The following is a 16,023-nucleotide window of genomic DNA, read 5'->3' as shown; positions in this document are numbered from 1 at the left end:
TCTGTTTTCCACTTTTCCTAGGCAAATATATACCAGCCTTGGAAACGTGTCTTCAATAAAAGAAAGGAAAAGTGATATGCTTGGGGACAGGAAGTGATCAGTAGGTGTTGCATAAAAACAAGATATGTCAAGTTAAACCTCACCACCTCACGATTTTACCTTAAGCGGTCTTCACTATTAACAGTCATCTCATATGACACCTTTGGATGAGGGTTTGCTCTGGGTAGGTTTCCTATGTATAAACTATCAACAGCCAAAGATGGATGTATGGAATCACCTCACTCACTATATTCCTCAAAAAAACACAATAAGCTATTATAATAATCATGCATTTTTTTTCTTTGCTTCTTAGCAAGCCAAATCAGAGTTTTGTTGTGTGTTTATGTGTATATGTGTTTAACCACAGTAGTAATTATGGTGCTATTAAATAGACAATAGCAACTGTGTTTTCATATTATTTAAGTTAAGATGGAAAAACACCCACACCAGTAGAAGTCTTTTAAAATATTAAACTTTGATTTTAAATTTCCATACTTAGAGTTAAAAGAGAAATTTTAAGAGAGGATAGTAAAAACCATGACTCTCTTAAAGATATAAAATGAACATATCAAAAGATTTTATTTAACTCATTAAATAAAAAGGGAACCAGATCAATGTTGCAGCTTCTTCAAAGGAGAAGTCAGACCCATTAATTTATATGAAGTAAGGGAATGTTGAAATGAACTTACAAATGGACCCAAAGTGGCTTTTTCCACAGGTAGAATTAGAAGAATTGTTATATGGTTATCAGCTATTTACAATTTAGAGAGTTGTAAAATAGTTCAAAAGCAAGGAAAGGTGCAGAGTCCTTTACAGAATCAGATAATCTCCTGGAGGCTCCAGCATTCCACTGAAAGGATATCTAGTAGTTTCTTTAGTTTATTCCAAAGTCTTAAATTTTTCCTTACAAAAAGTACCTGATAATTCCTATAAAACCTATTTTCTAAAATAACAATTTTTAAAAAGAAGAGCAATTATTTTAAAAACATCCTGTTTATGCCTAACCATGTTATCATGTTTCTTGGTTTCCTCTAGCAGCTGAAAAGTACACTAAATAGTTAGACAGTGTTCATGGAGAGTACTTGTTTAATGCCTATTTAGACATTACTGTGTCAAAATTTGTTTTCAGAGCCCTTCTTGCACTTGCATAGAAATGTATGAGAAGACCTGATCAGGGCAGGTAAGGAGCCAGAAAACAATATTGGGTGCGGTGGTAAAACAACCTGGGTGGGGGTGGGGGTGGGGGTGGGGAGCAAGGTTCCAAGTCCACACCTGTGGCTTAAGTTCACTGAAAGGACACAATTTAATAGATGTGTGCGTAAAGAGAATATGGTGGTGTTTTCCAAAGAATTGTTGAGGAACATCTACATTTTGAGGTGAATAAGATGATTTGCAGGTACACATACCTACAGAGCCTCAAAGCATTAATTCACATAGTGATTCAGTTCTAGGAAAGCTTTAGAAATGAAATGATGTTAGATATCCTGACAGAAAAAAAGACCAACTTACAGGGCTGACATTGAGGATCAAGTAGGATTTGGTGGATGGGTGTAGAGATCAAATGATAGAGCATGTATGTGGGGGGGATGGTGTGTGTGTGTGCATGCATGTTCATGGGAGAGAGAAAGAGGGAGTGTGCACAACAGAAGGCTTACTGATGTAAACCTGTGGCCTGATTACCCATAAAGTTGTCTTTCCCTCAATACAAAGAATAGATTATACCCACAAAATAGACTCACAGACATGGAAAAAAAACTTATGGTTACCAAAGGGGAAAGGGGGGAGGGAGAGATAAATTAGGAGTTTGGAATTAAAATATACACACTACTATATATAAAATAGATAACCAAAAAGACCTACTGTATAGCACAGGGAACTATACTCAATATCTTGTAAAAACTTATAATAGAAAAGAATCTAAAAAGGAATATATATATATATATAAATAACTGACTCACTTTGCTGTACACCTGTAACTAACATAACATTGTAAATCAACTATATTTCAAGAAAAATTTAAAAAATAAATTCACATTTGCTAATATATATAATTTTAATAATTTAATATATAATATAAATTATATATAATTTTTAATTGTGTATAATTTTTAACATATATATACACACACATAAACACATACCCATAGACCCTACCTGCCAATCAGAACAGTCAAGCATATATATGCAAGAGTCAGGAACATTGTGGTATTATATTTATAGGCTTCTTTTTTATAGAAGTTTCAAAAATCAAAACACATAGCTATTTCAAGATGGCACAGTGGTTATATTTCATCATTTGGCTTTTTTGTTTAATAATCTTTCTTTTTTTGTACTGTATGCCTTTGAGTAATTCTATTCAAATCTGTAAATTTCTGTAGCAGTTTCTACTCAATCTGTGTAAAATGACATACCTTTGGATTATACTTCTTCCTGAAGAATTATCAAAAACATTGGTATTGAATTTATTATCACCCACCAAAATACAGCACCTGCTATGCTGTCCCTCTGCTATTGAGTTGTTTCTGTGAATGCCATGTTTAGTAGACTAATCTCAGTTTCATTTATCTAAAGTGATAAGTGAGAGACAATAGGATTTTTCCCACAATGCCTATTTTAATATAGTAGAAATCTGAAGACTAAACATGTGGGCAAGTGAAATCTAGACTACGTATTGTATTCAGACTAGCAAAAATTGATAAGTTCCCCTAATTAAGGCCTTCTTTAAAAATTAGCATTGGGATGTTTTAATAATGAATTCTAAGACCCTAACCCTAACCCTAAGAAATAGAATGTTGTCCAAGAAATAGAAAACAAAAGGAGCAAATGAGTACTTTTCTAAATGCTAATAGCACAGTCTGCCAGTTTCATCTGGGGTCATTTCCACCAAGCATTTGAATAAATGGCCTAGAAGAAGAAAATCACAATAAAGCATAATTTCTATAGGCTCGAGGATGACATTGTCCTGGTAAAGAACTAAAAACTGTGAATAGGGGCTTCCCAGGTAGCGCAGTGGTTGAAAGTCTGCCTGCCAATGCAGGGGACATGGGTTCATGCCCTGGTCCGGGAAGATCCCACATGCTGTGGAGCGGCTGGGCCCGTGAGCCATGGCTGCTGAGCCTGCGCATCCGGAGCCTGTGCTCCGCAACGGAGAGGCCACAGCAGTGAGAGGCCCATGTACTGCAAAAAAAAAAAAAAAAAAAAAAATAGACCATGAAGCTAAAATAATCTTTATGAGAGGAAGTCAATGGATGTCAAATAATTAACAAGTACCTTTTTGGTTTAGGCATTATTCTAAATGCTAGAAATATGGAACAGTAGAATATGTGCCATCATAATTATCTGTAAATTTCACAGTGACTGTGATAATCCCAGCTTGACTTCATCTTAGTAAGTGGTAACTATAATAGTGTGCTTTTGATATTGTAGGTTACATAGAGGCTTTTTGGTAGTACAGGAGTTAATACTGTGGTATCTATGATCCTCTCTAGAAGAAGATACCAAAGACAAAATGGCCATTACTATGAAACAAAAGTAGCAGGTAAATGAAATCATTAGAAGATTCATATTAAAGATTGGAAGGGAAAATTTCTAAGTTTCTATATTTTTTAAAAAGGCTTTTAACTGATATATACAGCAGCCCAAGTAAGCTCTAAGTAATATAATGGCAACCTGATGGAGACCAAAATGTAGAGGAATAAGGGGTGCTGTGAGAGGTGAAATAGTTGAAGAGTATGAAAGAAATACACAAGATTGCTAACACCTATGTAACTATGAGTTGTTTCTATCATGTTGAAAGCAAAGTATATGGTAGTGATAATCTTTTAACTGGTCAGAATAGAGTGCAAACAGGAGGCCAGCATATCTTTAGTTGTGCGTACTTGCCCAATACCAAAGAAATTTGAGTGAGCTGCTTTTGTGGATGGCTATTGAGCAGTGAGAATATCAAGAAACATGGTTTCCCAAAGCTACAGACTTCCCTGACCCTAAATGGATAAGTGAGCCATGGAGCAGTGAGTTTCCTAGAGCCTATCTTTTATCAATTCTCTCTTGATAGAACAAGCCTCTCTTCCTATTTCTCTTCTCTAGAAGAAGGGTTCCACAAAGCTGGCTTTATTCTGATTTCTGTGATAAGCCTGTGCCATGTTTTATCATATATTCACTAGAAACACTAGAGGGTAAAAACAAACAAAAATGCCCTCAGTTTGCCTATTCTGACAACAATGATAGAAAAATGATTTTTCTTACCGTCCGTGGCATGGCCTTTGTTAAATCTGTTGCTGATTTCTTTCCTATTGCCTTCCATGACATTACACTATTTATTCCCCTTTCTCTTCTCTGTTTACTCCATTTCATTTTTGTGGAGTTCTCTCCTCTTATCATGAGTCATAAATTGTTTTCTCTCAGAGTTTGCCCTGAGCAATTTTGTCACTTGGAGTTCACTGCAGAAAACAAAGTTTTCTCTAGCTACTGTAAGCAGTAAGGGATTTGCTACAGGGTATTAAATTACCTACAGAGTCATTGGGAAAGTCTAAGAAACAGACTCAAGGTTGAACTTTCAGGAACATCTTCAAGGACACAAAACAAAAGACTGTCCCTTAAACCAGGAAGCCATTTGTCGAATTGTGAAGGTGCCACTTGTTCATCTACTGACTCCAGAATGGGAAAGATGCCACTTTCAGATGGTTCTTAAAACTGAAGCAGCATACACAGCAGCAGAATTACCCTCACTTTACTTTTACTTTCTAAATCTCACATAGGGACATCCAACTGGTAGAATCCAAATCATATCCAGAATCCTAAATGCAAAGGAGTATGGAAAATGTAGTTTTGGCCTTCTAGCCTCTGAAGTAAGGATGGCATATTAGAATAGAATGAGTTGGATCTATATTCCATTGGTTACTCAATACCCAAATACATTCTTCCATCCACACTTAAATGCTAGCAAAAATTCAATAGCAAACAAACAAACATATAGCCTAAACAGATCATTTAAAAGTGGGAAGAGGACCCAAATAGACATTTCTAAAAGGAAGACATATAAATGGCCAGCAGGTATATGAAAAATGCACAAATCACTGATTATCAGGGAAATGCAAATCAAAACCACGATGAGATATTACCTCTTGGTAGAATGGTTGTTATCAAAAAGACAAAAGATAAAAATTATTGACAAGGATGCAGAGAAAAAAGAATCCTTGTGCACTGCTGGTACAGCCATTATGAAGAGCAGTACAGAGGGTCCTCAAAAAATTAAAAATACTACCATATGATCCAGTAATATATACCCCTTCTGAGTATATGTCCAAAAGGAATGAAAGCAGTATCTTGAAGTGATATCTGCACTTTCATGTTCATTGCAGCATTATTCACAATAGCAAAGATATGGAATTAACCTAAGTGTCAATTGAAAAATGAATGGATAAAGAAAATGTAGAGAGAGGGAGGTCAAGATGGCAGAATTGGAGGATGTGAAATTCATATCCCCCTTATAAATTAAGCAAAATAGCATAATACAAGATTAATACACAGAAATCTTTTGCATTTCTTGACACTAACAATGAAATATCCAGAAAGAGAAAGTAAAAAAAAAATCAATCCCATTTAAAATTGCATTAAAAAAATACCTAGGAATAAACTTAACCTAGGAGATGAAAGACCTATGTGCTGAAAAAGGAAATTGAAGATTATTCAAAGAAATGGAAAGATATCCCATGCTCTTGGACTGGAAGAATTAATACTGTTAAAATGCCTCCACTACCCAAAACAATATACAGATTTAAGGTAACTCCTATCAAAATACCCATGACAGTCTTCACAGAACTAGAACAAATAATCCTAAAATTTATAAGGAACCAAAAACGGCCCAGAATTACCAAAGCAATCTTGAGTAAAAAGGACAAATCTGGAGGCATAACACTTCAAGATTTCAGACAATACTACAAAGCTACAGTAATCAAAACAGAGTAATATCAGCACAAAAAACAGACATATAGATCAATGGAACAGAGTAGAGAGCCTAGAAGTAAATCCACACACCTTTAGACAAGTAATCTACAACAAAGGAGGCAAGAATACACAGAGGAAAAAAGAGAGTCTCTTCAACAAGTGTTGTTAGGAAAGCTGGACAACTACTTGTAAATAAATGACATTAGAACACTCCCAAAGAAGAACTAAAATCTTGTATCCTGTGGAACGAGAACCACATTCACAGAAAGATAGACAAAATTAAACGGCAGAGGACTATGTACCACATGAAGGAACAAGATAAAACCCCAGAAAAACAATTAAGTGAAATTGAGATAGGCAACCTTCCAAAAAAGAATTCAGAATAATGATAGTGAAGATGATCCAGGAACTCAGAGAAAGAATGGAGACAAAGATCGAGAAGATGCAAGAAGTGTTTAACAAAGACCTAGAAGAATTAAAGAACAAACAAACAGAGATGAAACAATACAATAACTGAAATGAAAAATACACTAGAAGGAATCAATAGCAGAATAACTGAGGCAGAAGAACGGATAAGTGACCTGGAAGACAGAATGGTGGAATTCACTGCTGCAGAACAGAATAAAGAAAAAAGAATGAAAAGAAATGAAGACAGCCTAAGAGATTTCTGAGACAACATTAAACACACCAATATTCACATTATAGGGGTCCCAGAAGGAGAAGAGAGAAAGAACCCGAGAAAATATTTGAAGAGATTATAGTCGAAAACTTCCCTAACATGGGAAAGGAATTAGCCACCCAAGTTCAGGAAGCACAGAGTGTCCCAGCCAGCACAAACCCAAGGAGAAGCATGCTGAGACACATAGTAATCAAATTGACAAAAATTAAAGACAAAGAAAAAGTATTAAAAGCAACAAGACAAAAACGTCAAATGACATACAAGGGAACTCCCATAAGATTAACAGCTGATTTCTCAACAACTATTATACAAGCCAGAAGGGAGTGGCATGATATATTTAAAGCAAAGGGAAGAGCCTACAACTAAGATTACGCTACCCGGCAAGGATCTCATTCAGTTTCAATGGAGAAATCAAAAGCTTTACAGACAAGCAAAAGCTAACAGAATTCAGCACCACCAAAACAGCTGTACAACAAATGCTAAAGGAACTTCTCTAAGTGGGAAACACAAGAGAAGAAAAGGACCTACAAAAACAAAGCCAAAACAATTAAGAAAATGTCAACAGAAAATACATATTGATAATTACCTTAAATGTGAATGGATTAAGTGCTCCAACCAAAAGACACAGGCTCACTGAATGGATAGAAAAACAAGACCCATACATATGCTGTCTATGAGAGACCCACTTTAGATCCAGTACATACAGACTGAAAGTGAGGGGATGGAAAAAAGATATTCCATGCAAATGGAAATCAAAAGAAAGCTGGAATAGCAATACTTATATCAGATAAAATAGACTTTAAAATAAAGAATGTTACAAGAGACAAGGAAGGACACTACATAATGATCAAGGGATCAATCCAAGAAGAAGATATAACAATTATAAATATACATGCACCCAACATAGGAGCACCACAATACATAAGGCAAATGCTAACAGCTATAAAAAAGGAGATGGACAGTAACACAGTAATAGTGGGGAATTAAACACCTCATTTACACCAATGGACATAGTCATCCAGACAGAAAATTAAGAAGGAAACACAAGCTTTAACTGACAAAATAGACCAGATAGATTTAATTGATATTTATAGGACATTCCATCCGAAACAGCAGGTTACACTTTGTACTCAAGTGCACATGGAACATTCTCCAGGATACATCACATCTTGGGTCACAAATCAAGCCTCAGTAAATTTAAGAAAATTGAAATCATATCAAGCATCTTTTCCAACCACAACACTATGAGATTAGAAACAAATTACATGGAAAAAACCATAAAAAACACAAACAGATGGAGGCTAAACAATACGTTACTAAATAACCAAGAGATCATTGAAGAAAACAAAGAGGAAATCAAAAAATACCTAGAGACAAATGACAATGAAAACATGATGATCCAAAACCTATGGGATACAGCAAAATCAGTTCTAAGAGGGAAGTTTATAGCAATACAATCCTACCTCAAGAAACAAAAGAAATCTCAAATAAACAATCTAAACTTACACCTGAAGGAACTAGAGAAAGAAGAACAAACAAAACCCAAAGTTAGCAGAAGGAAAGAAATCATAAAGATCAGAGCAGAAATAAATGAAATACAAACACAGAAAACAATAGCAAATATCAATAAAACTAAAAGCTGCTTCTTTGAGAAGATAAACCTTTGACCACACTCATCAAGAAAAAGAGGGACAGGACTCAAATTGCTAAAATTAGAAAGGAAAAAGGAGAAGTTACAATGGACACCACAGAAATATAAAGCAACATAAGAGACTACTACAAGCAACTCTATACCAGTAAAATGGAGAACCTGGAAGAAACAGACAAATTCTTAGAAAGGTATAACCTTCCAGGACTGAACCAGGAAGAAATAGAAAATATGAACAGACCAATCACAAGTATTGAAATTGAAACTATGATTGAAAATCTTCCAATAAACAAAAGTCCAGGACCAGATGGCTTCACAGGTGAATTCTATCAAACATTTAGAGACGAGCTAACACCCATCCTTCTCAAACTCTTCCAAAACATTGCAGAGGAAGGAACACTTCCAAACTCATTGTTCAAGGCCATCGTCACTCTGATACCGAAACCAGACAAAGATACTACAAAAAAAGAAAATTACAGACCAATATCACTGATGAATATAGATGCAAAAATCCTCAACAAAATACTAGCAAACAGAATCCAACAACTCATTAAAAGGCTCATTCACCATGATTAAGTGGGATTTATCCCAGGGATGCAAGGATTCTTCAATATACGCAGAGCAATCAATGTGATACACCATATTAATGTACTGAAGACTAAAAACAATATTATCATCTCAACGATGCAGAAAAAGCTTTTGACAGAATTCAACACCAATTTATGACAAAAACTCTCCAGAAAGTGGGCATACAGGGAACCTACCTCCATAATAAAGGCCATATACAACAAACCTACAGCAAGCATCATTCTCAATGGTGAGAAACTGAAAGCATTTCCTCTAAGATCAGAAACAAGACAAGGATGTCCACTCTTACCACTATTATTCAACATAGTTTTGGAAGCCCTAACTACAGAAATCAGAGAAGAAAATGAAATAAAAGGATCCAAATTGGAAAAGAAAAAGTGAAACTGTCACTGTTTACAGATGACATGATACTATACATAGATAATCCTAAAGATGCCACCAGAAAATTACTAGAGCTGATCAATGAATTTGGTAAAGTAGCAGGATACAAAATTAATGCACAGAAATCTCTTGCATTCCTATGCACTAAAAATGAAAGATCAGATAGAGAAATTAAGGAAACAATCCCATTCACCATTGCAACAACAACAAAAAAATACCTAGGAGGAAACCTACCTAAGTAGGTAAAAGACCTGTACTCAGAAAACTATAAGACACTGATGAAAGAAATCAAAGATGACACAAACAGATGGAGAGATGTACCATGTTCATGAATTGGAAGAATCAATATTGTGAAAATGACTATACTACCCAAAACAATCTACAGATTCAATGCAATCCCTATCAATTTACCAATGGTATTTTTTACAGTACTGGAACAAAAAAATGTTAAAACTTGTATGGAGACAGAAAAGACCCCAAATAACCGAAGCAATCTTGAGGGAAAAGAATGGAGCTGGAGGAATCAGACTCCCTGACTTCAGACTATACTACAAAACTACAGTAATCAAGACAATATGGTACTGGCACAAAAACAGAAATATAGATCAATGGAACAGGATAGAAAGCCCAAATATAAACCCACACACCTATGGTCAACTACTCTATGACAAAGGAGGCAAGGATATACAATGGAGAAAAGACAGTCTCTTTAATAAGTGGTGCTGGGAAAACTGGACTGCTACATGTAAAAGAATGAAATTAGAACACTCCCTAACACCATACACAAAAATAAACTCAAAATGGATTCGAGACCTAAATGTAAGACAGGACACTATAAAACTCTTAGAGGAAAACGTAGGAAGAACACTCTTTGACATAAATCACATCAAGATCTTTTTTGATCCACTTCCTAGAGTAATGGAAATAAAAACAAAAATAAACAAATGGGACCTAATGAAACTTAAAAACTTTTGCACAGCAAAGGAAACTACAAACAAGATGAAAAGACAACCCTCAGAATGGGAGAAAATATTTGCAAATGAATCAATGGACAAAGGATTAATCTCCAAAACATATAAACAGCTCATGCAGGTCAATATTAAAAAAGCAAACAACCCAATCCAAAAATGGGCAGAAGACCTAAATCGACATTTGTCCAAAGAAGATATACAGATTGCCAACAAACACATGAAAGGATGCTCAGCATCACTAATCATTAGAGAAATGCAAATCAAAACTACAATGAGGTATCACCTAACACCTGTTAGAATGGGCATCATCAGAAAATCTACAAACAATAAATGCTAGAGAGGGTGTGGAGAAAAGGGAACCCTCTTGCACTGTTGGTGGGAATGTAAATTTATACAGCCACTATGGAGAACAGTATGGAGGTTCCTTAAAAAACTAAGAATAGAATTACCATATGACCCAGCAGTCCCACTACTGGGCATATACCCAGAGAAAACCATAATTCAAAAAGACACATGAACCCCAATGTTCATTGCAGCGCTATTTACAATAGCCAGGACATGGGAGCAACCTAGATGCCCATCAACAGATGAATGGATAAAGAAGTGATACATATATACAATGGAATATTACTCAGCCATAAAAAGGAATGAAATTGGGTCATTTGTTGAGACATGGATGGACCTAGAGACTGTCCTAGAGTGAAGTAAGTCAGAAAGAGAAAAACAAATATCATATATTAATGCATATATGTGGAATCTAGAAAAATGGTACAGAGGAACTGGTTTGCAAGGCAGAAATAGAGACACAGATGCAACAACAAATGTGTGGACACCAAGGGGAGAAGGCAGGGTAGGGTGCGGGTGGGGTGGTGGTGGCATGAATTGGGAGATTGGGATTGATATATATACACAAATATGTATAAAATAGATAACTAATAAGAACCTGCTGTATAAAAAAATAAAATTTAATTTAAAAATAGAAGAACACTCTCTCACATATACAAAAATAAACTCAAAATGATTTAAAGACCACAGTATAAGACACAACACCATCTAACTCCTAGAAGAGAACATAAGCAAAATATTCTGTCACATAATTTGTAGCAATATTTTCTTAATCAGTCTCCCAAGGCAAAAAAATAAAAGCAAAAATAAACAAATGGGACCTAATCAAATTTAAAAGTTTTTTCACAGCAAATGAAACCATTAATAGAATGAAAAGACAAGCTACAGATTGGGAGAAAATATTTTCAAAGGATGAGACTGACAAGGGGTTAATATCCCAATATACAAACAGTTCACACAGCTCAATATCAAAAAAAGAAAGAAAAGAAAACAACCCAATCAAAAAATGTGCAGAAGACCTAAATGGACTTTTTTCCAAAGAAGACATACAGATGGCCAACAGGCACATGAATAGATGCCCAACATTGCTAATTATTAGAGAAATGCAAATCAAAACCACAATGAGGTATCACCTCACTCTGGTCAGAATGGCTATAATCCATAAAGTCTATAAATAATAGATAATAATACTGCAGAGGGTGTGGAGAAAAGGGAACACTCATACACTGTTGTCAGGAATGTAAATGTAAACCTCCACTGTGTAAAACAATATGGAGGGTCCTTAGAAATCTAAAAAATAGAGCTACCATATGATCCAGCAATCTCAGTCCTAGGTGTATATCTGGAAAAAAATGAAAACATTAATTTAATGAGATACATGTACCCCAAAGTTCATAGTAGCACTATTTACAATACCAAGACATGGAAGCAACCCAAGTGCCCATCAACTGACGATTGTGTAAGAAGATGTGTTATATATATACAATTGAATATTACTCAGCCACAAAAGAGAATGAAATATTGCCATTTTCAGCAACATGAATGGACCTAGAGAATATTATACTTAGTGAAGTAAGTCGGAGAGAGAAAGACAAATACTATATGATATCACTTATATGTAGAATCTAAAAAATGATACAAATAAATATACATACAAAACAAACAGACACACATAGAAAACAAACTTATGGTTGTAAAAGAGGAGTGGTGGGAGAGACAAGTTAGGAGTATGGGATTAACAGATACAAACTACTATATGTAAAATAGATAAGCAACAAGAATTTACTGTATAACACAGGGAATTATATTCAATATCCTGTAATAACCTATACTGGAATAAAATCTGGAAAAATAACCATATCACTTTGCTGTACACTTGAAACTAACACAATATTATAAATCAACCGTACTTCAATTTTTTAAAAAAAGAAATTGTATGTATGTACATATATACACAATGGAATATTACCCACTGTAAAAAGGAAATCCTGTCAGTTCCTCACGTTTGTGACAACATTGATGAATCTGGAGGACATTTTGCTAAGTGAAGTAAGGCAGGTATGGAAAGACAAATACTGCGTGATCTCACTTGTATGTGGGATCTAAAAAAGTTGAACTCATAGAAGCAGAAAGTAGAATGTTGGTTGCCATGGGCTGAGGGATAAGGGAAATGTGGAGATGTTGGTCAAAGTGTACAAAGTTTTAGTTATGCAAGAGAAATAAGTTCTGGAGCACTGATGTACACCATGGTGACCAGAGTTAATGGTATTGTATTATGTACTTGAAGTTTACTAAGAGAGTGTATCTTAAATGTTCTCACCACAAAAAAGGTAACCAGTGAGGTGATGGGTGTGTTAATTAACTTGATTATAGTAATCAGTTCACAACATATATATATATATATATATATATATATATATATATATGTATCAAAACATCACATTGTACACCATAAATATATACAATTTTAATTTGCCACCTATTCCTCAATAAAGCTGAAAAACAGAACAACACTAGGAACAACATACTCCCACTGAAAATGATGGAACTATGCTTCATACACATTAAAAGAAGCTCATCTCTCATGAAGAAGAGACCCAAAGTCCCATGAGTTACTGCATCCACCCTGGATGAATACTCAATTGTGCTTTCGTTTAGTCACAGTACTATTTTGATAGGCTATACCTATGGACAAAATTATAAAGTTGGCCATCATCCATACACCATATATTAAATGGGAAGGAAAAAAGAAAGGAGACAAAGGAAAAGCATACACAGAACATGTGCTTTATACATACTTTATAATGCTTAAATATATTATACTAATACATATGAGTAGCTACCACAGGCTCTACTTTACAACTATTCACAAGGTTGTAGTTGATATTTGTAACTTCCTCCATTACCGTAGTCATGAACTCCCGTAAAGGGAGAACAGCACATTCAGGTCGCTACCACCAAGGCCAGACTCTCCCACCCTCTGTGGGCCTGCTCACCAGTAACACCTTAGAGGGCAGTCTCCACCTCACTTTTATCTCCAAATCTTGAAGAGGTGCATTTGTCTTGTGAAATTACATCCCAAACAGCAGCTTCCAAGGAGAAAAGGGAGTTTCTCACTTTCAAGTTTCTGTAAAGCAGAGCAGAGTTTGGAATAGATATGGAGTGACAGTTCACCACATCCATGACAGGACTCATTAGCTCACATAATCTTTCAGGGATCTTAGCCACTCACGGGACTTCAATTATAGTCCACAAACACTTGAGACCAGATAGTTCCGAATTAGATTTTCTTTTTAGATTTTAGAAATCTAAGGCACTTGCATATACTATTACCAATACCAACGGCAGGATTTAAACAGTACCCCATAATTAAATACATTAACATTTCCAAAGCAACAGGTATAAATAATCATACTCCTGGGGTTAATAAAGATTTTTTTAAAGTTTAAATCAGTTTGTCAGACTTCGCTTACAAAGGCATTTGCAAGAAACTTCTAAACAAAATATTTTCAGTTTTCAGAGCATCTGAGATTTGGAATTGTGGATCTGTACCAATTGCTGTTGATAATTCCCCACCTGTACTTCCAGTCCTGAGCTCTGTATCCTTATATGTTTATGTCCACTCCTAACCTTCACACACAGAAAACCACACTGTTTTTCAAACTGAATTCAAACCCACTCTTCCTCATGTGTTCTCTGGCCCAATGAAAGGTGTCAACATCTACCTATTTGTTGAATCTGGAAACCCATATGTCATCCAAGAAAATCCCTCTCCCTCATCTACATTCAGAATTATTCCTTAAGTCCTGTCAATCTTACTGCCAAAGTATCTCTCCAACATACTCACTGCTCCCCAAACACTGCCACTACCTTTCGGTTCAGACCACCAGCATATCTTACCTAGATTATGTAAAACAGCTTCCTATCCTCTAGCCTCCCACACCCAGTATTTACTCTCAAGGCAATAACACAGTGATCCTGTCACTTCCCTACTTGTAACACTTCCTATCTCTCTCCTAGAGACTGTTTTCCCTCAGGAAAAAGTCTCTCTTCTGAACATTGTTTAGAAGACCCCCCTTTGCTTACCACTCTACTCTCACATGCTTGAGCCTCACTGCATGCACTCCTTTTAGAAATTTGAATTGATCCTGCTTTCCCTCACATCAAATCTTTCTTTCCCGTGGAACAAGCCTTTTGATTTTGCCAAGCTAACTCCCACTCAGCTGTCAGATCTCCACTTGGATGTCAGTCTCACTGAGGAGACTTCCCAAGGACCAGAGCCTGAGTTTTATTTTTTTCTTAGTTTCTGCTTTATAACCAAGTGAATCAGTTATACATATACATCGGTTCCCATATCCCTTCCCTCTTGCATCTCCCTGCCTCCCACCCTCCCTATCCCACCCCTCCAGTCGGTCACTTAAAGCAACGTACGTGTCCCTTTCCTTCCCAGTTACTAAATTCTGTTCATTGATCTGAACCTGCCCTCACCCCCACCCCCACCTCAGGTTGTACCTTATGGGAAAACACTACCATATCTTCTTCTCTCTCTCTTTTTTTTAATTGGGTTATAGTTGTTTTACAATGTTGTGTTAGTTTCTACTGTACAGCAAAGTGAAGTAGAGTTCCCTGTGCTCTACAGCAGGTTCTCCTTAGTTATCTATTTTACACATATTAGACCATATCTTCTTTATCTTACCAGTGCTTTCCAGGTACTAAAAATATTTGAATATGGGTTATAAGGACAAATGAATCTCTCTCCTTTCTCATTCTTTTCTACCCAACTCAAAACTCCTCTGTCCTGTAAAGAAACAAGTAATGTGTCTGAGAGACTTGAAATCTCAAGAAAAGCAGAATTGGAACATTACAACAAAATATGAGACAGACAAATCAGTTTCCAAAGGAGTCACTTCTCCCTATGAGCCATGAGCATATAGATGAAGGCTGACATAAAAGCTTTCACGAGAGAAACAGAACAAAATCTGAGGGAAGCAGCTGCAGAGAACATGCTGTAATCTCAAAATAGCATGTAATACAGGAAGACAGAGTGAAGGAGGCTACAGCAGGGAATATCACTTTTTAAATAACACTTATTACACCAAGATCTTTGAACAAACAAGAGGAGCCAGGGGCTCAAAGAAGGTGCTTGGAGGCCGAGAAACAACACCAACGCCACAGTCTTGCTGCCACAAGCAGGTCCTTCATGAGTCTGCCTGAAGAGTGATGAAGAAAAATATTTATACTTGAGTGGTTAAAAAAAAGAGGAAAAATATCATGAAGCATCTGTATGTTTCATGTCTTTGGGAGCCAGAATTTAAGAGAAAAAAGAAAGTTTTCAAAGAAATTACTCATCCTATTTGAAAACAATCTGCAAATTAACATTATAATCAAAGTACATCTTATTTATTTATTTAGTTAGTTAGTTAGTT

General features: G+C 35.7%; 1 protein-coding gene and 2 long non-coding RNA genes across 3 annotated transcripts in view; 2 read left to right on the top strand and 1 right to left on the bottom strand.

Annotated features, from left to right (window-relative positions):
• The window catches only part of LOC309815488 (uncharacterized protein), a 247,962-nt gene that overhangs the window by 27,773 nt on the left and 204,166 nt on the right, over window positions 1-16,023 (bottom strand). The gene's annotated exons all lie outside the window — the stretch shown is intronic.
• Window positions 1-16,023, top strand: part of LOC309815528 — a 460,183-nt gene that overhangs the window by 380,533 nt on the left and 63,627 nt on the right. The gene's annotated exons all lie outside the window — the stretch shown is intronic.
• The window catches only part of LOC309815520, a 67,390-nt gene that overhangs the window by 509 nt on the left and 50,858 nt on the right, over window positions 1-16,023 (top strand). Inside the window, exon 2 of the long non-coding RNA XR_014295888.1 lies at window positions 1,169-1,219. This is a non-coding gene — a long non-coding RNA (uncharacterized lncRNA). The remainder of the gene's footprint in view (window positions 1-1,168; window positions 1,220-16,023) is intronic.

The sequence above is a fragment of the Mesoplodon mirus genome (genome assembly GCF_964341445.2).
Source record: "Mesoplodon mirus genome assembly, chromosome: 2".
NCBI classification, from domain to species: Eukaryota; Metazoa; Chordata; class Mammalia; order Artiodactyla; family Ziphiidae; genus Mesoplodon; species Mesoplodon mirus.
Note: the sequence above shows the minus strand (reverse complement) of the source record. Positions and strands in the feature narration are given on the sequence as shown.